General features: G+C 41.0%; 1 protein-coding gene across 29 annotated transcripts in view; it reads left to right on the top strand.

Moving 5' to 3' along the window:
• Window positions 1-24,716, top strand: part of ATRNL1 (attractin like 1) — a 1,032,651-nt gene that overhangs the window by 18,436 nt on the left and 989,499 nt on the right. For 24 of the 29 annotated variants that reach the window (XM_039547653.1, XM_039547651.1, XM_039547655.1 and 21 more), the window contains one exon: window positions 6,967-7,089. The gene's annotated coding sequence lies outside the window, so the exon portion shown is untranslated. The remainder of the gene's footprint in view (window positions 1-6,966; window positions 7,090-24,716) is intronic. The other 5 variants (XM_039547656.1, XM_039547647.1, XM_039547645.1 and 2 more) reach the window with 1 other exon arrangement.

Raw genomic sequence — 24,716 nt, forward strand, 5'->3', positions numbered from 1 at the left:
TGTCAAATAACTGTAAAAATGGCCTTCTATTTACCTGACAGTTACTTTTATTTCAAGTGTAAGATGAAGGGGGAAAACCTCACACTAGCTTCATTAAAATGTTTGTTTCGGGTTATTTCTAAGCCCTGTGATAAAATAAGGAACAAGATCTCTGAAAACTCCATATTGGCTTTCCCAGACAAGATGTTTTTTATGTAGGTTCTCATATGAAGAACAAAGTTTGGTTCGTTTGAGGATGAGAAGAACCATATTTACTTATGCACACTCTTGTGTATTCCATGTATGATATTTATGTCATGCATGTATAATCATTGAACATGGCTGGTGTGGACAGCTCGCTAGTTTCTTACACCTCTGCTAGAAAACAAGCTTTGTTAATTTGGAGGATTCCTTGAATATTATTTATTATAAGATCTCAATTTTTTATTTGCTCAAACACAAGTAAAACATTTCAGAATTTTGCCCAGATAGGGATGAAAATTACTACTGTAGAATGAGATCAAGAGACAGCGAAATATAAACAAATGGCTAAACCTCCTATTGAGTTTATGGGTAAAAGGAAAGAGAATTTCTTGGCTGTAATGCAGATATGTTGACCTACCTAAGACTTTCATATTCTTGATAAGGTTTCACACCACTTGCAGCCTTTCTGGATTGAAGCCAAGGGAAAGTCATGGGAATCTTTCCATTGACTTCTATATATGTATCTATCTGGAACAACCAATTCAAGATCAAAAGGGTCAAAGTCTAAAACAGGAGAGCATCTACCAGTATCAATGCAGTCTCATAACTACAGAGACTGAAAAAACTTTATCAGCTATGATCTAAAGAAACAAGGCTTTACTTGGAAGAAGGAAAACAAAAATCCTGTTAAAACATTATCTCCACATTTCTGCAGAGGAATAAAAGCAACTTAAAAGTGGTGCAAGACAATGGCTGATAAAACATAAGAGTCAGGTAAACAGTCTAAGTATATATGCTCCTTGGGAAGGAAGGCTGTAAAACGCCGCGCACTCCTATGGCACTGTAGCAATGATAAATAATAATCACCGCCACCAGGTTCCCAATGACTTCAAAGATGTTGTGAAACAGCCCAGAATCCTTCTTAGACCTGAGAAAACACTGCCAAAACTTCTTTGGTGACAATGCAATATGACTAATGTTATTACAAACCTTGACAACTGAGGAAACTTGGAATAGCAAGTTGCTTTTCTCATAAATTTCATGCCAATTTTTTCTTTTTTTGGGACCATCATGTGGAGGGAATGATAAGGAGTCTTTATATTTCAAACAAGCTAAATATAGTAGAAATGCTAGGGACAATTGATAATTAATTCTTTGCACATCTTTTAGCTTCTTTCAATCCAAATTTCTTAAGAGTTTGCAAACAATAACGAACGTAGCCTCACAACAGCCATATGGCTTAGGGGAATATTGTCATCTCCGTTTTATATATGGGGCTGAGGCCCAGGAAGGCTAGCTGACTTGCCTGAGGTCAGCATGTCCATGTCAGAACAAAGAATAGAAACACGTTCTCTCAACTCCAATCCTGTATTTAAACCACTAAACTATGCTTCCTTTCATACGCCATGCTGAAAGTAGTAAGTGCATAATAATAGCTAGATTCATGAGATGAGGATAAGAATCAATATGTGTTGGTGCAGATCGGCTGGGTGGAAATCCATACCGGTATAGAAACATCTTCAGGGATCTGGTTTCCAATAAAACTATTTTGCTGGGCTATATTAACCAAATGATAAATCTGGATTGTATAGTGGCTTAGGGAAAGATTTTTAAAGATAGTGAGGGCCCTAATTCCTAATTTCCTGTGTGCCAGAAGGGCAAATTCCTTTCATAATTCCAAATATGTTCAGTTCAAGCCTTGTTAATGGTCTAAGCCCATTTATATGTGTTTTTTATTTGTTCAGTCCCCAAAGTATGAATTCTGGAAGTGTCTACTAGGATAACTAATTCTGCTTGAAAGAAGAAATACCAATCATAATTGGAAGCTATTAAAAACAGCCCTATATCTAGTATAAGTTAGGACCTTGGGTCAGGGGTAAGACCCTTCAGAGAACTCAGCTTCGTGACCAGAACCTTTTCAAGCTGGTTTCTCTGGATGCAGGATCAGATAATTTATTCCAATTTAGACAAGTATCTAATAATTAATAAAACAGTTGCCATTAGGGGTCCAATCTTCTCTACCCTGCCCACCCAGAATTCCTTCGATTGTCACGTAGCATTGGACCCCAAACAGCTAAATAATGAGCATCCAGTGAACAGTACAACATTTCTCTTGCAACAGCTAGTGCTACAATCCCTATCTATTTATCTACATTGCCCTCTTTAATTTTTTTAAATTAATTTTAAAGGGGAAAAATCACCAGGGTTTTTAAAATGAAGAATGGTTGAAATTCCCATTTAGTGCCTGTTAAAATTACATTGCAACTTGCATTTGCTGATTCCCACTGTGATTCAAAATCTGAATGTTAGATAATGTATTCGGTCTTCCAACCAGAGCTGGAAGTGATGAAAACATGTCATTTTTCTGACATGTGTTCTCAACCAAGAGCTCTTTACTTGTCTCCTAGAAATACAATAGACAGCCCGTAATAGCTCAGATCCAGAAGCAATATTTTTGGGTTAGATTGTGCAATCCTTACTCATGTTACTAAGCACTAATTCACAAGAATAGTCCCATTGAAAGCAAAGGAGCTACCTATGAGTAAATCCTTACTAACATGAGGTAGAGTTGCACAGTCCATCCTTTTGTGCTTTAATTTACATATATGTAAATATGGCAAAAAGTAATCCCCCCTAAAGAATGTAGCACAGGGAAAAATGCTAGGAACATCTTGCTTAAATTGTGAGAGGCATATTTTATAGCTACCATTGATGCTGCTTTTCGAAACAGTGACTTTAAACTCCAACAAACCATGGTCTGACACAGCCATAAAAATCTATTTCAGGTGAGGAACAAGTTTTTTCTTTTTAAATATAAAATATATTTTTGATTGCTTAAAAATTAAAATATAAATAATTGTTGCGGCTTCAGAATTTTTGCTGTTCTGTGCTATGACAAAATCTTTAAATTGTAATTTTACATTAGTCTATAATGTGGACTAGTGTCCTTGTATATTTTAGGGGAAATGAGTGAGTTATTTAGAACAGTGGATTGACATTGTGCAATATTTTTTTCTTAATAATAGTGAATTATAAGGTTCTGTACTGGAGACACTGTATTATAAGTTGTCTGTCCCGATGCACTGTGCTCACGTTGGCTCTTGCCATCCATTATAAAAGTCACTGCATTTCAGATGGATTTAGGGCTTCATCCTGCAGACACTTACATTGAGCGTAATACTCACTATCCCAAGTTCCCTGGACTAGATTGGGATCCAGATGCAAGATGGGGGCCTAAATGTGGAACCCTATGTCCACAGGAAGTATCACTGGCACAGGGCTCTGTGCTAGTGGATCCCAATGCCATAGTTTGTAAAGTGCTTCAGGATGGAAGATGTTATATAACTGCAAATTATTGTTGCTGCTATTCTTGGAGCCTTTTTCTGACATGTGGTGTTTGGGAGTGGTGGTGGTTGTGGTTGTTGGCAGCTCATCAAATGTATACCAGTTGTATATTCTGATATTTTCCCCTTGGTTGCTGGAAAGATGTCTTCACATGCTAAGAGAAGGATTTTGATGGTTGTACAAAACTTCAGATATAGTCATGTGTTTTCTTACAATCATAATCTTGTACACTGGGAGACAGGGTAGGGAAGACATACTTCTTAGCAAAACGCACCTTCCAGCTGAGACCAAAATGAAAAATCTCAGAGGAGAAGTTTTCCCCCCTGAAAGTTGGGAGTAAATTGGATAGGGCTCAGAAAAGAGCAACAAGAATGATTCCAGGTCTGGAAAACTGCCTCACAGAGACTTAAGAAGCTCAGTCTAGTTTAGAAGATTAAGAAGTGACTTGATCGTTGTCTATAAATCCCTCCACAGAGAGATGATTGTCACAGTATGTGGTATGGCTTATAGCTGAGAATGCCAGTCCCAGGTTGGACTGTCAGAAAACAGGGCAGACACCCCAAACTGGTGGTGGTATCCTATAATTAGATTTCACCAAGCCAGTAACAAGCGTGCACTCCTGGATTACTATAGTATAGTCTTGCCCTGGAGCCATGGACAATCGCCTTAAGTTCTCCAGCCCAAAGGGCCAGTCACTTACCCAAGGTCAATGGATACTCTTGATCTCACCAAAGACAATGCTAAACCCACTTTCTCTAGTAAACAAACTAAAGATTTATTAGCTGAGAGAAATAAATGAGTTATTGAGAGGTTAAAGCAGGTAACATATATTAAAGGAGATTCTTTTTTTTTAAATCGAATTGATTGTAGTGATGTGGTATATGCTAGTTTCCCATAGGTCTTTCAGGGTTGCCCAAAATGGCTTTGGGGACCTCTGTCTTGCTGTCCGGGGACATTCCAGTTGCATCCAAACAGATTAAAGATACAGGATCATTCCCTTGAATCAGTAGATCCCACTCACAGAAGGCATGCTGACAAGTGTCTTGCCAACTACAAAAGCAGTTTCTCCTCCCTTGGTGTTCACATGTCAACTGCTAAAAGAGGGCCTCATCCTCCCTGATTGAACTAACCTCGTTATCTCTCGACTGATTCTTGCCTGCATATTTATACCTGCCTCTGGAAACTTCCACTACATGCATCTGGTGAAGTGGGTACTTCTGTTAGTCTATAAGGTGCCTGTAAGGGTGCAGACTCACCTCTGCAGCGCCTCTTGCTGGTCTCTGTTGGGAATTAGCTCTCCAGCCATCAGAGGGCCCTCTGCAGGCCAGTGATCTGCCTTACCACTGGCCCCATGCCTCTCCCATGACCCTGGTACCCCTTTCTCTCAGGTGCTGCCCCTCTGGCAGTAACCCCCAATCTCAGGGTCTCCCCTCCCAAGGGAACCCCCACCCCCTATCCCCACGTCACCTCAGTCGTGGCTACTGCCAGTCATCATCTAGCCCCCGCACCCTGGGGCGGACCTGCAGTCTATCAGCCAATCATCACAGGCAACAAGGGCTTTGGACTGGCTTCCTTTACCCACCCTCAGGCTGCCCCTCTGCAGCCCCAATACCTAGGTGGGCCTATGACCAGGCTCTGCAGCCTAGGAAGTTGCTGGCCTGGGGCTTCCCAGCCCCCAAGGCCTTTCCCCAGCCCTGCCTCACTCTAGGTCCCCGGGTGAGTTCCCCAGCAGCCAGGCCTGTCTCACTCTCCAGTCCGAGTGAGACTCCTGAGCTTCCGGCTGCCCTGGCCTCCTTATAAGGCCCAGTTGCTCAGTTTGGGGCATGGCCCCAGCTGCAGCCACTTCTGCCAATCGGCTGGGGTTTTGCTCCCTTCCACAGCCCCAGCCCTCTGCAGGGCTTTTCCAACCCCTTCAGGGCTGGAGTGGGTGTTCACCCCGCTACAGTGCCACCGGCCTCTTTGTCACTTTTCACCCACATAGGTGCTTCCTTTCATGGGAAAGATTAGGAAATGCAGACTGGGACTGTGAATCCTTTGTTGCTTAATGGCCCTTGCTTTGAAGTTAACAACCTTTTCATATACATTTCCAAGGCTCCGATCTCCAGTGGGTAAATAATGTAAACCCAATGTGATAGCCAGAAACAATCCTTCATTAGTTTTTTTTTTATGAAGTTTTACATATTAAGTGAACTTGCATTTAAACACTAATACAACCTTTTGATCTAGGGGTGACTAGGTACAATATAAATTAACAAGTTTTATATGAGTGAAGACAATAACATTAGCATTTCTCTAGTTTTCAAACATTTAGAGCAAATGTAATTATGTGGTAACATTCCCCTTTGCTCTATTCTAATAAATAAATTGGCTTGAACATGTTTGACCTTTTTAACATTTTTTTTGTTTGTTTCTATTAGCATGTGAGTGAGTTAGCCTGCTGCCTTGGTTTGAGCTAGCAGCCGGTTTGGCAGTGTTACAAATATTTGTGATAGTAGAGGGCTCCTTAATCTAACAGATACTGGCAGAACAATATCCAATGGCCGGAAACAAAAGTTAGATAAATTCAAATTAGAAATCAGGTGCACATACCTACGGATGTGGTGGAAGCTCCATCACTTGAATTCTTTAAATCAAGATTGGATGTCTTTCTAAAGGACTTGTCCTAGCTCAGCCAGAAAGTATGGGCCTGATGCAGATATTGTAGGGTGAAATCTACAACCTGTGTTATGCAGAAAGTCAGACTGACACAGGAGGTCACAGCTATGATCATAAATGGTTTCTTTTGGCCTCAAAACCTATGAATCTCTCAGAATGGGGTGTAGGCATGAAAGTAGAGTATAAACTATTTTGCAGCCTCCTATAAAATTCACTACCCAAGTGAATTCCATAATAACTATAAATTAAATGTAACTGGCTAGTCCAAAATCGTAAGCGGGAAAGATAATCAGCTGAAGGTCTTCATTAATAGCATTCAGAGGTAGTCAACCATGTAAAAACATGTATAGACCTCTTTGGACAAGAGGTGGATTGCAATGGTTATTCTTCTTTACAGTCAATCTGAACAGTGTTGAGGTTCCAAGCATCTTTAAAAGTGGTCAATGTTTGTTCAAAATAAAATTAATTTTTATTCAGAAGATAAGTTTGGAAATACGATGCCCAATTCTGCATAACATGCAGATCCAAAAAATCTTGTTCAAATCAGTTCTAAGTTTTGGATGAACATGTCATTCAGAACTCGAGATAATTCCACCATTTCCCTCTAGTAGTGGTTATCAATAATAATGCAAGAAAGGCAGAAGTGTTCAATTTATATTTCTGTTCTGTACTGGGGGCGGGGGAAACAGATGTAGTCACATCGTATGATGAAACTCTTCAATTCCACTAGTATCTCAGAGGATGTTAAACAGCAGCTACTAAAGTTAGACATATTTAAATCAGCAGGTCCTGGTAACGTGCATCAAAGAGTTTTAAAAGAAGTGGCTGAGGAGCTCCCTGGACCATCAATGTTGATTTCCAAAAAGTCCTGGAATACTGAAGAACTTCCAGAAGACTGGGAGAAAGGTATTGTTGTTCTTATATCTAACAAGGGTAAATGATCCAGTAAATTAATACTGCAGTCAATTTAACGTCAATTCCCGGCCAAATAATGGAGCGGACTTTTATGGGACTTTTAAAATAAAGAATGGTAATATAATTAATGACAATCGACATCGATTTATGGAAAATTGATAGTCAAACTTCATTTTTTTATGAAATTACAAATTAGGTTGATAAAGATAAATAGTGGTGTCAGACTTCTGTAAGGCATTTGACTTGGTAACACCAGATGTTTTGATTAAAAAAACTAGAATGATACAAAACTTGCATGGCATACATTAAATGAATTAAAAGCTGGTTAACTGATAGGTCTCAAAAACTTCTGGGATAATGTGTCCAGTTCTGGTACTTGCAATTCAAGAATAATGTTGATAAATTGGAGAGGGTTTAGAGAAGAACCATGAGAATGATTGAAGGATTAGAAAACATGCCTTATAGTGACAGGCTCAAGGGACTCTATGTAGCTTAATAAAGAGAAGGTAAAGGGGTGATTTGCTTAGTACTTAAATAGGGAACAAATATTGGATAATGAGCTCTTCAGACTAGCAGAGAAATGTATAATATAATCCAATAGCTGGAAGTTGAAGCTAGATGAATTCAGACTGGAAGTAAGGTGCACTTTTTTTTTTTTCCAGTGAGGGTAACAAGGGTCGTGGTGTATTCTCCATCACTGACCGTTTTTAAATCAATATCAGATGTTTTTCTAAAAGATACGCTCTAGGAATTCTTTTGAGGAAGTTCTGTGGCCTGTGTTATACAGGAGGTCAGGCTAGATGATCACGATAGTTCCTTCTGGCCTTGGACTCTATGAATCTATAATATCATTGGAGCATTTTACACTTTTCAGCTGCAGAAAATGTCACTACATTCAAATGCATTGTACCTTGAGAAAAATGCTGATAAATTATTACTATAGTGAGATATGTATATGTTGTATAAAAGTTAAATGCAATAAGTCTGAGAGTGGAAAGATGGATATGGAAATCAGATACCTTGTGAAGGGTATTGTGTTTAAATTTGGAGACTATTTTGATGAAAAAATGAAACAGTGTGATTTTAATCCTATTTTAAGTGCAACTCCAGTTGCAAACTTAATTATGCTAACTCCTCTGTTTTAAGCAATGCCCAAGACATTCTGAAAGAAAAGAGACATTTTATAAATGGACTATAAATGCTTCTATTCAGGCACACTGAAAACTAGATTTTTTAAAAATCCTCTCTCCATCACTATATAGTGATTTCTGTTCCATGATTTTAAGTCCCAAGGGGGGAAAAATTGACTTCTGCCTACAATTATCAAGCAGGCATTGTTTAAAATCCTTGTTTTGAGCCCAGAACCTATGTTGTCAGAGACTGAGGTGATTGCAGATGATTAACTGTCTGTGTCTCCAGAAGGCAAGTATATCCCATTATTTTTAGGAAGAGCTGACTGTCCAGCAATACATCTGTTTTAATGGTGACAGACCTGCTGAAGGAGAATGAAATCATAACTCTTAGAATAAATGGGTACAATGGTGTGCACTCACCATCATTGCACCCAGGGCCAGCTCCAGGCACCAGCAAAGGAAGCAGGTGCTTGGGGCGGCCAATGGAAAGGGGTGGCTCGGAGGGAAGGGCCCACCGCCGAATTGCCGCTGAAGAATGAAGCATCTTTGGCTTCTCTGCTTGGGGTGGCAAAAAAGCTGGAGCCGGCCCTGATTGCACTGCTATGCATCAGTGAGCTGTTGAGGAGGTTTTCATCTCTGGTGCTTCCTGCAGCCTGTCTGTCTTTGCAGGCCCCTCAGCCCTTTGGCTGAGATGCAGCTAGTCCGACCCCCTTCTCGGGTAACAAAATATCCAACTGTAAGTCCAAATAAATATCTAGACTAATAATTCTTCAGCCCCTCTTAGGCTACAGTAAAATCTTCTGATTCTTGGCCCTGCAGAGCTTCTCGTATGCTGCCTCCTTGGCAGGATCTCCCTGCTCCTTACAGTTCCTATCTCATCCAGCCCATATCAAGCTTAACCTGCTTCCTGTGGGTCTCTTCCAGCCTGATTGCCCCACACCTTTCCCAGACGGTGAACTCTTCTTGCTCCTCTCTCCTGGGTCCCCTCCCAGACTGAGTTCCCAGCTCAGTTTAAGTAGTACTTTCTCTGATCCCTTTTCACTGGGATCAGTCATCACAATCAAGTCTCCACCACACTCAGCAGGGGCGATAGCAAGCTGGCCAGCCAGCCTGTGACAGGGAACTGACCAAATTACTGAAAGTAAAAATCAGTCCCACTAGACACTGTGAAATTTGGTGACAAAAGGAGAAAACTGGAAGTTCTTTTCCATCTCTTGAATAATTACATTACTTCACATTAATAGAGCGCTTAATGTCTGCACAGCACTTTGAAGATGTGAACGTATCCTTCTAATATTCCTGTAAAGTAGATGAGCATTATCTCTGTTTTGCAGACAGACGAGTGAGGTACAAAGAGGTTAAATGATTTGCTTGAGACCACAGAGCTAGTCCGTGTTAGAATCAGAATTACAGCCCAGGAGTTCCAGGCCTACAGTTCTTCCTCAACACCACTAGATCATCCTTCACCTTTTCTGAGAAACGGAAATTAATTTTTAATATCCTTGTTACTAAAGCAAGAATCTGGATTTTAGAAAGTTTTAAATATTTATTTCACTATTTATGACTTCATAAAACCATAATTTGTACAAGAAAGATTTATTGGCTTTATTTCTCCATGACAATTATATTGTATTTCCAATCCTTATTGATCTAATGGGTTTGTCATTTTTAGTAATGTTATCTGTCTGCCCAAAGAAACAGCATTATTTGCCCATTTATATTTAGGAATTGTATATACATAACTGCAGTGTGATTTTTGTTAAGTATTAAAAAGTAAGTTTTGTCATTTCAAAAAGCAAAATTAACCCATTACATTCATTTGCAACCATTCTAGTTTTGTAAGTGAATGCAATGTTCTGAAAGGTGCCAGACTAGCAACAATGGAAACCTTTATTTACCCAGAATTTTGGGTATTAACAGTAATAAAATTGCTGATATATAGTACTATCATCTCAAGATTTGGGACTGCTTTACAAACATTAATTAAGCCTCAATATGCCCCTCTATGAGGTAGAGCAGGGGTTGGCAACCTTTCAGAAGTGGTGTGCCGAATCTTCATTTATTCACTCTAATTTAAGGTTTCACGTGCCAGTAATACATTTTTAGAAGGTCTCTTTCTATAAGTCTATAATATATAACTAAACTATTGTTGTATGTAAAGTAAATAAGGCTTTTAAAATGTTTAAGAAGCTTCATTTAAAATTAAATTAAAATGCAGAGCCCCCCGGACCGGTGGCCAGGACTCGGGCAGTGTGAGTGCTACTGAAAACCAGCTCGCGTGCTGCCTTCGGCACCCGTGCCATAGGTTGCCTACCCCTGAGGTAGAGCAATGTCATGTATATGTGCACCACTGCCCTCTACAGGATGGTTAATAAGACCTGCTCAATGGATTTGATATGTTTGACAGTGGCTGATCTATAGACCTAATACTACTACAAGTAAGAGAGGTTTTCCTTTTAACTCAAGTGCTAGAAGCCTGCACTTTTGCATCAGAATATCTTGAATTATATTCCTTCCATCTGCGTGATACTGAAGTTTATGCAGCCACGGAATCGTTCTAATAGTAGTATTATACTCATATATAATAAGAATAAACTTGCGCACAGAACCCCCAATTCAGCCTTCCATCCCTATTCAGCAAAGTACTTAAAGTTAAGCATGTGTTTAAGTGCTCTGCTGATGAAGGATGGACCCAAGTATGTTTGCTAAACTAGAGCCAGAGAGCTCCTGGTTTGCTCCCAGTCACCGAGTGGCAGAATAGGAAATAGAGTCCTGATTCGTATCCCTTCCCACCGTTCACAGCTATAACTACTAGACTGTATTGCCAGTCTTTGGAAAAACAAACCAAAACTTGAAAATCTGTCAGTTAGTTAATGTGGTGTTTATTCAGTTTGTGAGCCAGAGGTTACAAGCAATATTAAAATGTACTTGCTTAAACACAATGGTGATGGGTCCTATCAGGGGCGGCTCTAGGAATTTCACTGCCCCAAGCACGGCGGCACGCCGCGGGGGGCGCTCTGGCAGTCGCTGGTCCCGCGGCTCCAGTGGACCTCCTGCAGACGTGCCTGCGGAGGGTCCGCTGGTCCTGCGGCTCTGGTGGAGCATCCACAGGCATGCCTGCGGGAGGTCCACCGGCGCCACGGGACCAGCGGACCCTCTGCAGGCATGCCTGCAGGAGGTCCACCGGAGCCGCCTGCCGCCCTCCTGGCGACAGGCAGAGCGCCCCCCGTGGCATGCCGCCCCAAGCACGCGCTTGGCGCGCTGGGGTCTGGAGCCGGCCCTGGGTCCTATATAAAATACTAAGCTAGACGGAGAGCTGAATTCCTCATTCTGTAGCTGAACTGATTGTGTGACATGCATTTGTCTGCTAGCAGATGGACTGAGACTGACAACCACTGATTTTTAAATAAAGTAAAAAAGGAGTAAATTTTCCAAACCTTTCTGTAATTTTTATATACTGTATAATTGTGCTCACATGGGCCTAAGGGAAAACTCTGAATATGCAGTAGGATTAAGAACATATCTTTAAAAGCCTTAAATACAACAAGTGTAAGCCCTTCATAAGCTCATAAAAACCCTTATCTTCCAGGGACAATTACAAATCTATATAATATACTTGCATCCTAGATTTTGCTATGAATCTGTGCTTCAGTTTGAAGCCATTTTGAAAACTTCATGTAGCCAGATAGCTCCATATTACCATAGCTACATATCTGACGAGACTCAGATGAATAAATTATTCCATGAAATGTCAGTTTTTGTAACATATACACTTAAAGTTGGGTCTAAATCAACCTGGAGAAAATGGTAGCGTTTTCTAATAACCCTGTCTTCGATATGACAAGCTACAGCCTTTTGAGCGAGTGCCTCCCATAAATGTGGGCATTATCATTGCGTATTTTTGATAGTGGAAGAATTCTGCTGCATTGTAAAGTACTCAATTAAGCTATTTTCAGACCCACTCCTGTTTACACTAACACACAGTAACCAGACACACACGGTATGGACCTGATGGCAAAAGGTGGACCTGAATGTATAATTTACCTTGCCTTTTGACTCATAAGTAACATATGCAGCTGAACTCATGTGTAAAACATTTAAGGGCAGATCCTTAGTTAGTGGAAATGTCATAACTTTCAGTGACTTCAACAGAGCTATGACCACTTTCATGCCCTGAAGACCTGACCCATAGTAGAAAATGAGGAAAACCTAAGCAATATTACCCTATTTTGTTGTTAGTTGGCATGTATACTAAATTACACACAGAAAAGGATGAAAGAAAGTCCTCAAAGGTAGGAAATGCTAGAATCGTTTGCCTATGCAACCTTAATTCCACCCCCTTCTATGTAAGCATTATGATACAGTCTTCAATTACATGATCATATACTATTTTTTTCGACAGGCACCCTGCCTCATTCAATGTACAGGATGGATTGTGCTCAGTTAATGAGCAGCTATTCAATATTTTGTTTTATCCTCATTGTTCAATGGGTGGCCTTAAGCCTTATTTCTGGCCACTATAAAAACCCTTCTCTGAATACAGAATTACCAATGTCCTCATGGGCTTTTCTCTGGCACTCATCACTACAGTATCTGAGTGCTTCACAAACATTAATGAATGTATCTTCACAACTCTCCTGTGAGATGAGGGGGATGGTTTTATCCTCATTTTACAGATGGGGAGCTGAGACAGATCAGTGTAAAAAATATCTACTAATTTTGGGTGCCCAATTTGAGATGCCCAAGACCTGATTTTTCAGACTACCCAGCATTATATAATATTTTAAATGTTCAAAGCATATCTCCCATAGAGTTCAGTTGCAGCTGTGAGTGCTCAGCATTTCTGCAGATCAGAAACGAAGGTCTTAGGTGATCACTAATTGTGTATTCTTTATGTTCCGAGTGTTTAACTTGTGAAAAGTTTGGTTTAAGTGACATGCTCAGCATCATCACATATGAACCCTGTGGCAGTGACATGGATGGAATCCAGTTCTCCAGGGCAACATTCAACTGTTTTAACCTCGTGACTACCTTTTTATCTTCCTGAAATCCCCTGCCTCACACCTTCCGCCTCAATTAAAGCAGAGGTCCTACAGACAACACCCTCCTTCACTTCACAATCAGGATTTATCTCCAGAGTAGATCCATCCTATGCACTGAATGAGGCAGGGTCCTGTGGGGGAAAAAATCAGTTGTGATCATGTAATTAAAGACTGTCCTACACACACACAGGCATCAAATTAAGGTTGTATAGAATCCTATAATGGGAAGTGTCAGGCAACCTTAATAATAACTGATGCTATCAGCACCATTTATAATAATAAGAATGTCTTGCAATTAAGAGAGGAGCAGGCCAGCCTTATGGCTAAGGCAAAGGACTGGGTAACAGGGAACTGGGGTTCTTTTCCCAGCTGCGTGGGGCCTTAAGCAAGTCATTTGGGAACAAAATTTCAAAAAGTGGCTATTGATTTGTCATGCCTCTATTTTGGGATGCCCTGCAGCACCTTGACTTGGTTTTCAGTGATTCTGAACACAGTCCTGCTGATTTTCACATGAAGTTGTGGGTACTCTGAAAATCAGATCCTAGATATCTCGTGTAGGACACCCAAACACAGACACTGAAACCTCAGAGTCCAGCTTTCACAATGTGGCCTTAATCTTCATGTCTTCCTTCCATCATCTGTAAAATGAAAATATTACTACTTACCTACCTCAGTCAGGAGGTGTGAGGCTAGAATTCACTGTGTGTAAAGTGCTTCTGAGATCCTTTAGAAGGTGCTATAGAAGTATAATTAAGAGACTCTGTATCAATGAAAATTACATTTCCAACCTTTAAAATATGTTTTGTGAGCATTTTTAGTCAATTATTAATATTTTTCATTCTTGCACAATCATCCTCCTGATAAATCTCCTACTTTATACAAATGCGTCCATCTAGGCAGTAAGAAAGGAGCATTGCTGGATAAATGTGTCCTTTAAAGGTTAAAGTATAATAAGTACAAATGACAGGATGTCAGATTTTGTTCAATGATGCTAATGTTTTAGAGATAGCATTATTGCTATATGGCTTAGGACAAAAACCACAACGGGGGGAGAAAAGAAATGACACATCAGCCCTTAGGCATTTTATAAATACAGAAATTTGATATTAACACGGGAAAGATTCACACACAAGTAAATGGCAGCCTGTCCCTCTGAGGATGCTGGCAGGTGCGTGACAGGAATGCAGCTGGTTTGAGGCCTGGGACAATGACTTTGGTTTGTCCTCAACTACCCATTTTGCCCCCTCACACCAAACAGTAAGCCTAGGACTCATAAGAAGCAGATGTGTGTAGTGCAGTCATTTGTACAAGATGTGGACTGAAATTTCCACACCTATGATGATTTGTGGCCTGTAGCTTCCCCTCTCTGCAGCAACCAAGGTGATGTAGGGTTGGTCACTTAGTAAATATCCTACTGATTTACTCAACACAGACCTTTTCTTATGCTCCTTTTTGACGAGTGGTTTTTTTAATTAACTCCAAAGAGCTACCCAGCTCTTTGCTTAGCCATTCAGTCATATAATACATACTGTTTAACTATTAGAGCATTAGAAAGGAAATAAAGGACGTGAGCACATCCATAATACTGCAGAGCATGCTGCTGACATGGTAGTGATTGATCTACCAGTCCTAGCAAAAACAAAAATGATTGTAAGGATTTGAGATGGCTGCCAAGTTAGTATGTGAAAATCAGTCAGTAGTAAATATCAGTCTGCTTAAATGTATGCAGTGTTGTTGTAGCCATGCTGGTGCCGGGATATTAAAGAGACAAGGTGGGTGGGTAATATCTTTTATTGGACCAACTTCTGTTGGTGACAGCTCTTCCTCTGCAAGCTTGAAAGCTTGTCTCTCTCACCAACAGGAGGAGAAGCTTTACTCATAAGTTGGAAGGAGCAGGGCCCTCAAGCAGAAAAATCTTGATTTTAAAAAAATCTTCCTCTAAAATGAGAATGGTCTGAGCATTATTTATTTATTTATTTTATTATTGTAGAGCCCAGGAATCCATTAATGGACCAGGACCTAATTGTGCTAGGCACTGTAAAAACGCAGAACAAAAAGACAGGCTCTGTTCCAAAATTGGGCTATAGAGTAAAGACTCAATTATGCCAACTTCTGAGACCCACTTCTGAGAGCCCATTGACGTCCATAGGGAACTATTTTGGATGTGTCACCCTTCATGGTTCCATTTCCTGATGCCACTGGTGCAGCTAAGATTTGCCCATGGTGCTTATTTGTTGGACATCATGCTGAATCAGTGAACGGTAATAATAAAGTATTCCTTTTTAAAACAAGAGGGGAAAGGAAAGGGGTGAAAATGGTAAATCAGATGAGGAGGAGGAGGATGTTTTAAGATACTGAAACCCCTCCTAAAGTGATCTTCCGTTTCCTCTAAAATATGCAATATTTATGTGTAGAATGAGGTATCTTTTCCTAACTAACCCAGAAGATGTTCTGGATAGAATTCTTCTTGTAATTTTGTATCAATGTTTTCTCTAAGCTCTCCTCTTCTTCCTTTGTCAGTTTCTACTGTTCTGTTTTGTAAATGGATATAATTCAAGAACTACTGATTTACAGTTTCTAATAGATGAACTCTTATGCCAACCTTTGGCAATTCCTCATATGGTCCAGGCATGCAAGAGACCCATTAGCTGTCCTGCTAAACAAGTTCCGGACATGTTAATAAGGATATTTGGGGGATTTATTTAACTCTTTCCACTTATGACTGGTTACATTTGCAGATAAATGCAATGCTTAGATAAATACATACATACTGACACTTTGCATTGCTCTAGTGACTTTTACTAGAGGATCTCAAAGCTAAGTGGCATGTTTCTCTTTTGCATGGCATGGCATGGAGAGGAGTACTTTGTAGTGACTTTGACTTTCTATGAAACGTGACCAAGACTTCATGCATGGGCAAAAATGTCTACGCAATATTCTCTCTGCAGCTGAAAAGCCATCTGTCAGGCAGTATGACACAGCTATATCTTTTCTGCAGCATCCAAATATGGAGGAGAGGGAAGGTGTAAGGACCAGCAATTCTACAAGTACATTCCCACAGCAAAACAAATAGGCAATATGGGTATGTTAATGCTGCACTAGACAGCTTCCACTTCCCCATGTATGCTCTCGGATTCCCATCAGAGTTGTCACATGAGCACAACCATTGTGTGTAGGGAAAGTAAGTGGCAAGAGAATCAGAAGTGCTGCTATTTCTGGTAAGACACAGATTGATAAATGCTTACAGATCCTACTGTTATGCAGATTTGGTTTGGTGTCCATTGTTTATGGGGATCCTCAGCACATGTGAATTTGGCAGGCTATACCCTTCCTGCCTCTTACACACCATCACCAGAGACAATTTTCCAGAGAGGTGCAACACAGGGACACAGAAGTTGTGCATACTTTGTGAAAGAGCACCCGTGTTTTTAAGGCTGAAGATGAGGTGGATGTGATCAATGGTGGGTTTTTTTGTTTGTTTTGTTTTTTCATAGTTAGCAATTTTCTATGGTCATCTAACATCTAACATCACTATCATATGAAAATGTTTTGTATATAAACATTAAGAATTTCTTTAGTCATTCAGTAAAGATGCTGCTTGGAAAGGGTTGTAAAATCCTTCACAAACAAGGTCTTGTCAGCTTTGAGGGACTGGTGACTGAATAAGCATAACTAGTCGATTGCACATTCAAGGAAGGAAAAATCTGCATCTAGGTTCCGTTTAGAAGGATTTTTTTGTAAAGGGTGGGATGGCTTATATTGATACTGTAGTCTAATACCCTTCCTGTAGCACAAAATTCTGATGCAAAAATATTCAGATGATCAGAATAAAGAGCCTAAATTGAGGATTAGAGTCAGTAAACCAGAAGATTGATTGATATTTAAAGCTTGTTCATGGAAAGAAAAAGGGTTTTTTTCAAATAAATGTCACTTTCTCTAAACTGTAATCTAATGCTACTGTTAAACACTCCAGACATCTACTGGGTATATTTTCATTGACCTATTGAAGAACCACCGCTTCTACTACTGCATTCAGCCAGCAGTTCTCTCAAGTTGTTACAAACCAGGCAGTGTATCCCCAGCCCTAGCATGCCATTTTGAGAATTAACCGGAGTAAACAACAACATTTCCAGAGGATGATTAGCACAATGAGAAACAGGGTGCTGCCCATATGGGCAAATACAGGTGTCACCTCACTGCATAACTGGAGTAGCATTGCAAAGTATTAATACAGAGTAAGCTGGGGTAAGATACATTAAACCATTTACTGACAATGGAAAAACAAAGTAAACATGGGTGAATGTCAAAACAGATCTACACTAAGGTCCCCAATACTACATTGAGCCTTGCACTCACACAAAACACTACTAACTTCGATAGTGCTCTGTGTTGACACACAACTCATTGGAGGATTGGCGTCAGAATTTTACTAGAGTCTTAACTCTACCATGATTCCTCTTCGAATTCTTCTGCCTGAACTAGAAGAGAAAGCAGCTGCTGCAGAGTTTCCCATACTTTCTCAGTGTCTGTTGCCTGGTTATTGCTGCACCTGTGAGGCCTTAAATTAATCACAGCTGAGCTGGCTGGGATGTAATGGTAGCCAATTATGAGGCAGTAGCAGACAGATTCACTCTCTCTTTCTGGATTAAGCTGCCGTGATTTCCACCCCATCACATAGGAGCTGCTAGTTTAATGAGCTGGAAAACTGGAGAATCCCAGTAAATGATGGCCTTTTCCTTTCTTTAGGAGATTCTAATCTGTGCTTTCAATTAGAGTTGAACTGCAGGCACTCTGCCTCACTCAGGTATTCAGTTAACTTCTAAAATAAGGAAATAACAGAAAAATGGCCCATTTTCTGCTCTGGGGAGGTATAATGAAAGACAACAGTGCAGAAAAGAAAGGAGCAGTACTACAATCACATATGATCCCTTGTCCAGTTGCCTAAACAAAGAAGGAGATGAAAGGGAAAATTAAAGGTGAACCTGATCGGAGGTTGGAGAAAAGAGAAATCAGTGCCAAACTCGGTAGGTTCATTGTGAGGGCAGGTCATCCTGGCCTACGGATTAGTGCCTGATTTCCCCCTGCCCCCTGCACCACTGAGCAGCCCGCACCCAGACTGCCCCACACAGAACCCTCTCACACCAAGCCCCTCCACACTTGGATCCTGCATTGCTGACCTTGCCTGCTCACATCTGGCACAGAGGGGCAGGGCCCTGGGGTATTTCTGGGGCAGGCCTGGTCATTGCGCTGCTTCAGGGGTGGGTGCAGCCTCACCGCTGAGTCTGTGTCCTGGTGGAGAGCTGCACAGTGATCTCCCACTTCTGTGCAGCCAGTGGCCTGTGCTCCCCAATGCCAGGCTGGAGCCTCCATGTTTATTTGACAAATAAAATATGCAGAATTTTGCAGAATTGTAAAATATTGCGCACAGAATTTTTAATTGTTGACCTGCTTGGAGGCTGAGTCACAAGAAGAAGTGGACCACTGTGGGTCCAGAGTGACCATGAGACAAGCAGCTACACCACACTAGACACGACGACGTGTTGTAATGGTAAGTCCACTCTTCCACATGGAAGTACAAGAAAACAATAAGATGATATAGTTCATCATGATAGGCAGTGATCTCTGCATACCAGTGGCTTAACACTTGCCAAGTTCTTGGTAGGCATCATGCAAAGAAGAGGAGGAATTTTGAGTTTTGAGGAGGAATTTGAAGATGGATTTTGAGGCTGTTTAGGAGGAGTGCCTCCCAAGCATGTGGGGCAGCATGGGAGAATGCACAAAAGTGCTTGTTTGAATATTTAGCGAATGGGCAATAGAGGCTGGCATCATGGTCCAAACTGGAGGTGAGCAGCATCTATATGATAAGGTGATAGGTAGGGTATGGATTGATCGCGTAGATGTAGCATGGTTTAGGAAGACTGATGTTTGGACTAGAGATGAAGCAGCACAAATCAGAACTTGGAATATTGATCAGGCCTCTGCTAATGAGTAATATGCTTTAAGTAAGGCTTCTCATAGTTTCCTTCATTGAAAACTATTGCTCGTAGACTGCAGAGCTAAACTGTTGCAAGGATCTTGGTGAATTTCACAACAGAACTCAGTTTCGCTGAAAATTTCAGTTAGTGAAAGTTGACATTATGCGTCACTGAAAGGCAAATAGAGCAACCAGCAGATGTACCAGCATATGCAAGGCTGAGCCTGCTCAGCTGTGGGTAACAATTGCTACCAATGTGGCATGTTCAACTGTTTTCTAAAGGCTGGTTGGAGCCAACAGTCCATTTCAGAACAAGGGCAGCAGACCAGCTCCTCAGATCACATTGTTTATAATCTCACTACTGCCAAGTTTGAAAATGCATGACTGCTAGCTGTATCTGAAGCCAGTTTGTCTGATACCAAGCTCCAGGAATATGGTATACCTATGAAATAAGGCTACTATTAACTGAGACTATTATTATTATCAGTCTTTAGGATCCTGATTAATTAGAGAGATGACAGCAATTCTGCAGCTCTGTTGTAAAGAAAGTCCATTCATCTTCTAAATCATATCATGCCAACCTGGACCCTAAATCACATAATGCCACCTGAACTTTTTTATTTATTTATTTTTTGGTAGCACAACTTGCAGCCAATTTACCAGGTCAAGTTTTGTTCCATTCTCTTGGTTTTCAAGTTGTTGATGCAGCAGCTTCAGAAATACACACTCAGAATATCTTGGAAGGATAAATCCACAGATGTGCTAGTTGTGCCCGATTCTACATGTGCTCATTTTGAACGCACACTTTTTGCTCAAAAAGCAGAGGTCTAATTATGCAGGTACTGCTCTAAATGTTTAGTTTTAAGCCACAATGAAATAGGACCATCTCATGAAGTATTTTAAAGAACGGAGCCATATTATAATGTTACCTTCCAAATTCAAAGAAACTATTCCCATTCTATCCCACTGACCTCTCATCTAGAATACTGTGGGCCTGATCCTGCAGCACCAAGGACTGTTCATTACAGTAAGCTTTGGATCAGGCTCACATGTATAGTCGGGAAGGGTTGGGTGGCGGGGGGGAGGATCTCAGTATTTCTGAACCTATTCTTCTTTCACCTGTACTCCTTTACCATCAGAAAAAATTCTATAACTGGATCACATTTTAATCTGATGAAAAGTGACATGACACTGCAGTGCTGGAAAAAAAATGCTATCCAGAATAGGGTTGCCAACTTTCTAGTCACACAAAACCGAACATCCTTGCCCCGCCCCCTGCCCTGTCCCATCCCGTCTCTGAGATCCTGCCCTCCACTCACTTCTTTTCCTCCTCCTTCCATCGCTCACTCTCCCCCTCCCTCACCCACTTTCACCGGGCTGGGGCAAGAGGTTGGAATGTGGGACGGGGTGAGGGCTCTGGCTGGAGGTGAGGCTTCCAGGCTGGGGCCAGAAATGAGGGGTTCAGGAAGGGGCTATGGGCTGAAGCAGGGGGTTGGGATACGGGAGGGGGATCATGGCTGGGTTAGGAGGTTGGGTTGCAGGGTGCAGGCTCTGGGAGGGGGCTGGGGGAATTGGGGGGCAGGAGAGGGTTCCAATCTGGGGCAGAGGGTTTGGGTGTGGGAGGAGCTTCGGGCCCCAGACAGGTGGCGCTTCCCTGAAGTGGCTCCAGATCGGTGGCACAGTGGGATTAAGGGAGGCAGGCTCCCTGCCTACCCAGGCTCTGCACTGCTCCTGGAAAAGGCCGGCATGTCCGGACCCTAGGCAGAGGCACAGCCAGGCAGCTCTGCATGGTGTGCACTGCCCTTGCCTTCAGATGCCGCCCCCGTAGCTCCCATTGGCCACAGTTCCTTGCCAATGGGAGCTGTGGAGCTGGCGCTAGTGGTGGAGGCAGCGCATGGAGCTTCCCTGATCGCACCTGAGCCTAAGGGCTGGACATACCGCTGCTTCTGGGAGCTGTCTGGAACCAGGGCAGGCAAGGAGCCTGCCTTTGCCCCACTGTGCTGCTGACTGGACTTTTAATGGCCTGGTCAGCAGTGCTGACTGGAGCTGCCAGGGTCCCTTTTTGCCTGGGCATTCTGGTTGAAAACTGGATGCCTTGCAACCCTAGTCCAGAACAGTCAAAATATAGAGGCTGCCAGGAGAGGTTTTGCTACAATTCTGCCTCTGAAGTGCTGTTTTGTTCCAAACTCTAGTGTTCTCTGCTTGTAATAACACAACCATTTACTGTATATTTTTTTATACCGTAGCTTGTATATTGTAGTGACTGCTTTAGTTAAGGTTGAAAAACACTTTCCATTGTAACCCAGTTTTGTTAAACCTATACCTTTCAGGATGAAATTTTCCAGGCTCATTCTTCCTGTCTAAAGTTGACTTGAAGGAGGGAGAGTTTAATCTATTCTTGGGGGACAGAGAAGGGGACAGTGTTTCCATTATTTAAATAAAAAGATATTGTAACATTATTTTGAACAGAGCAAAAGGCCAGAGAGTTGAATATGAGCTTGAGAGCAGTGGAGACTACAATCTTTTATCTAGCCATACAGTAGGCCGCACGAACGGTAGCAATGCAAATCTTCACAGTGCCTCACCAGCTGTAGGAGTAAAAGAATAGTTGTCTCCAAGACCCATCACATCCTTAGCCCTTCTGCTGATATTGTCTGTCTGTTTTGTGTCAATTATGGTGGTGATTTTCTCACATGAACTGAGGTCCACTGGAAATTAGACTGACACCTATTTTACAGGAGCTACCCAGCCGCTATTAGTTGGGAACAATCTTTGGTGACTAGCAAACTGAGCTGGATTTAAAACAGTGACCTATAGCAGGAGCTCCTCTCAGTCCTTTAATGCTTTTAAATTTCCCTGGGTGAAAATAAGGATAATGAGACATATGTCTCTTTAGAACAGTGTAATACAGAATCAGTATATGCATTTCCAGGACCCATTCACTCTTATAAATAATTATTTTAGTGCACTTTCCTTGTTTATTTTCCATTCTGTATCTGAAGTAGCATGAGGGGTCTAGAATGCCGCATTTTGCTCTTTGTTGATCTTTCAAATACACCTCGCTACAGGAGGTATAAATTTACATTAAAAATACATGCACCCTGTTTGACACAACTAAGAGATTCTTTTCAGGAAGGCACCAGAACTGGAACAACAGGGGCTATTGCAAGTCAAAAAATAGGTAGATCAGAAGAGCTCTATGAAAAGGTCTGTAAATTGCCCGCTCACACTTTGCCACTATTAATCCAAAATAATGAGCACTAGAATTTACCTAATTTGGCAAATAAAACAAATTAAGTACCAGACTTAACACAGAGATGCTAGTGCTACTGTTAGGCTAAGGGGCGACCATGAGGAAAAGGATAATAAGTTAATATTGACTTCAATTGAGGTGATTAACAAAATGTATTGACCCCATATGTAAATATTGATTTAGGAGAAACCTAGATCAATTCTTTTTTCTGGGGACAATAGATTTTGATGCTCACTAAAACAAGAGGTCAATACATGTATTGTTACATAGATTCTGAGTGTCTTCATAAGTGATACAGTTTCAAAATCCATGGCCATAATAAAGAGATTTCTAGGAAACATTCCAAAGAGGTGATAAAGTCAGAGATCCAGGAAAAAAAACCCTGAAAAAGTCTTTCCATTGAAACGGTCACAACCAATCAGATGCACTGGTTTGTGCATATGATTTGAGTGTTTACCATGGTGCCAGGTTTGATTATTGTAGTTACTAATTCAGCACTCTACTCTCTTCAACCAGTCAAAAGCAAAGTTTTGCGTACTTACCTAAAAATAAAAATTATATCATTCAATTCTGTTATCTCTAGTCTAATAGAAAGTATGCATACTAGTTAACACAAAACCCATTGTACAAAATGCTCTATACCACTAGTAGTTCCAAGGCTAAAGGGATAACTGAGTTCACATTAATAAATATGAAAAGAGTAACAGTTTTTGGTGTCTTTAATTAAATTCTTTCTTTTGGGGTGCTTATGAATGTTAAAATTTTGGTCTGCTACTAGGATATATTGGTGGCAAACTATGGGTTTATGGGGGGAAAATGGGTGCGCTTAAGAATAGAGGAGAGAAATCTTTGATCAATATGGACATTTTAATCCTGAAAGAGGCTGTCTTTTGCAATGGATGTATTTGTCATGACTGTCTATAAAAAGATAATGATAAAGGGAATAATAAAATGAAAGATTTTTTTTTCTTTCCTTTTGAATCAACTTCCTTTGATTCAGGGAGAATGCTTGCGAAAGTGACTTTTAGAACTGATAGGTTGAGGATAAACTGTAAAACATGAAAGGAATTAGATAGGATCAGGAGTATCTCAAGACATCACCCTACATTTAAGATAAAAATAATTCTTGTTTAGGCCAAACTCTAGTCCATCCCTTATTCCCAGCATGGAGGGGAAAGCAGCCTGGATGGAGTTATGTTTTGCACACACACACACCCATGCGTCTGGTGGGAAGAGGTGGAAAATGGGCAGGTCTTCAGCTCTGCTCCTGATGTTACATGAGCGCTGCATATACACCTCTACCCCAATATAACATGACCCGATATAACACGAAGTCGAATATAACGCAGTAAAGCAATGCTCCAGAGGGGCGGGGCTGCGCACTCTGGCGGATCAAAGCAAGTTCGATATAATGTGGTTTCACCTATAAAGCGGTAAGATTTTTTTGGCTCCCGAGGACAGCATTCTATCGGGGTAGAGCTGTATGTAAATAGTTTAGCTAGCACTCAAAAATATATAACACAGTTTCTGGGTTTTGTTGGACCGGTAAAACTTGCATCCACTGCAAATGGCTTCCTCCAGTAGCTTTTTATATATTGCCATCTTACTTTTAATATTTGTTGGGTTGCTGAAAACTATTATGATATGTTGGTCTTTAAAATAATTGAGTCTTAAATGGAACTCCCCGCAGCACACTTGCTCAAAGCCCAGCATGAAAAGGAAGAGAGGTGGGCCCCATCCTAAATCTGTAGGCAGGTTGTAAATTGATTCTGCAGTCGCATGGTGTTCAGGAGGAGGGAAGTCAGCTAAATAAAGATACAGTAAGGGATAATGGGAAAATCTGAGAGCATGGCCAGCAAGGAGAAAGGAAGTATAAATATTGATTGGGGTAGTAGTCAGCAGTGTTACAGTTACAGAAAGGACTATACCTAACTGGCTAGAAAACTGGATGAGGTCTGAAGTAAAAAATTGACATGCTTGTACATGAATAAAAGGAGATCCATTGTAGATCCATTGCAGATCCAGTGTACATATCTAGCAGGTTTGTTCTCATTTGTATATTTTAACTCCAGTGTCCTTTAGACACTACGTGGAATGGGGTTATTTTAAAAATACATTAACGTTTGATTGAGCACTGGATGCTAGCCAACTAAATTTTTGAATTTTAAAAAATGTGCTGCATCAGCTTCTTTGGGAACATAATGGACAGACAACCT

Source organism: Mauremys reevesii, linkage group 7, assembly GCF_016161935.1.
Source record: "Mauremys reevesii isolate NIE-2019 linkage group 7, ASM1616193v1, whole genome shotgun sequence".
Taxonomy (NCBI): domain Eukaryota; kingdom Metazoa; phylum Chordata; order Testudines; family Geoemydidae; genus Mauremys; species Mauremys reevesii.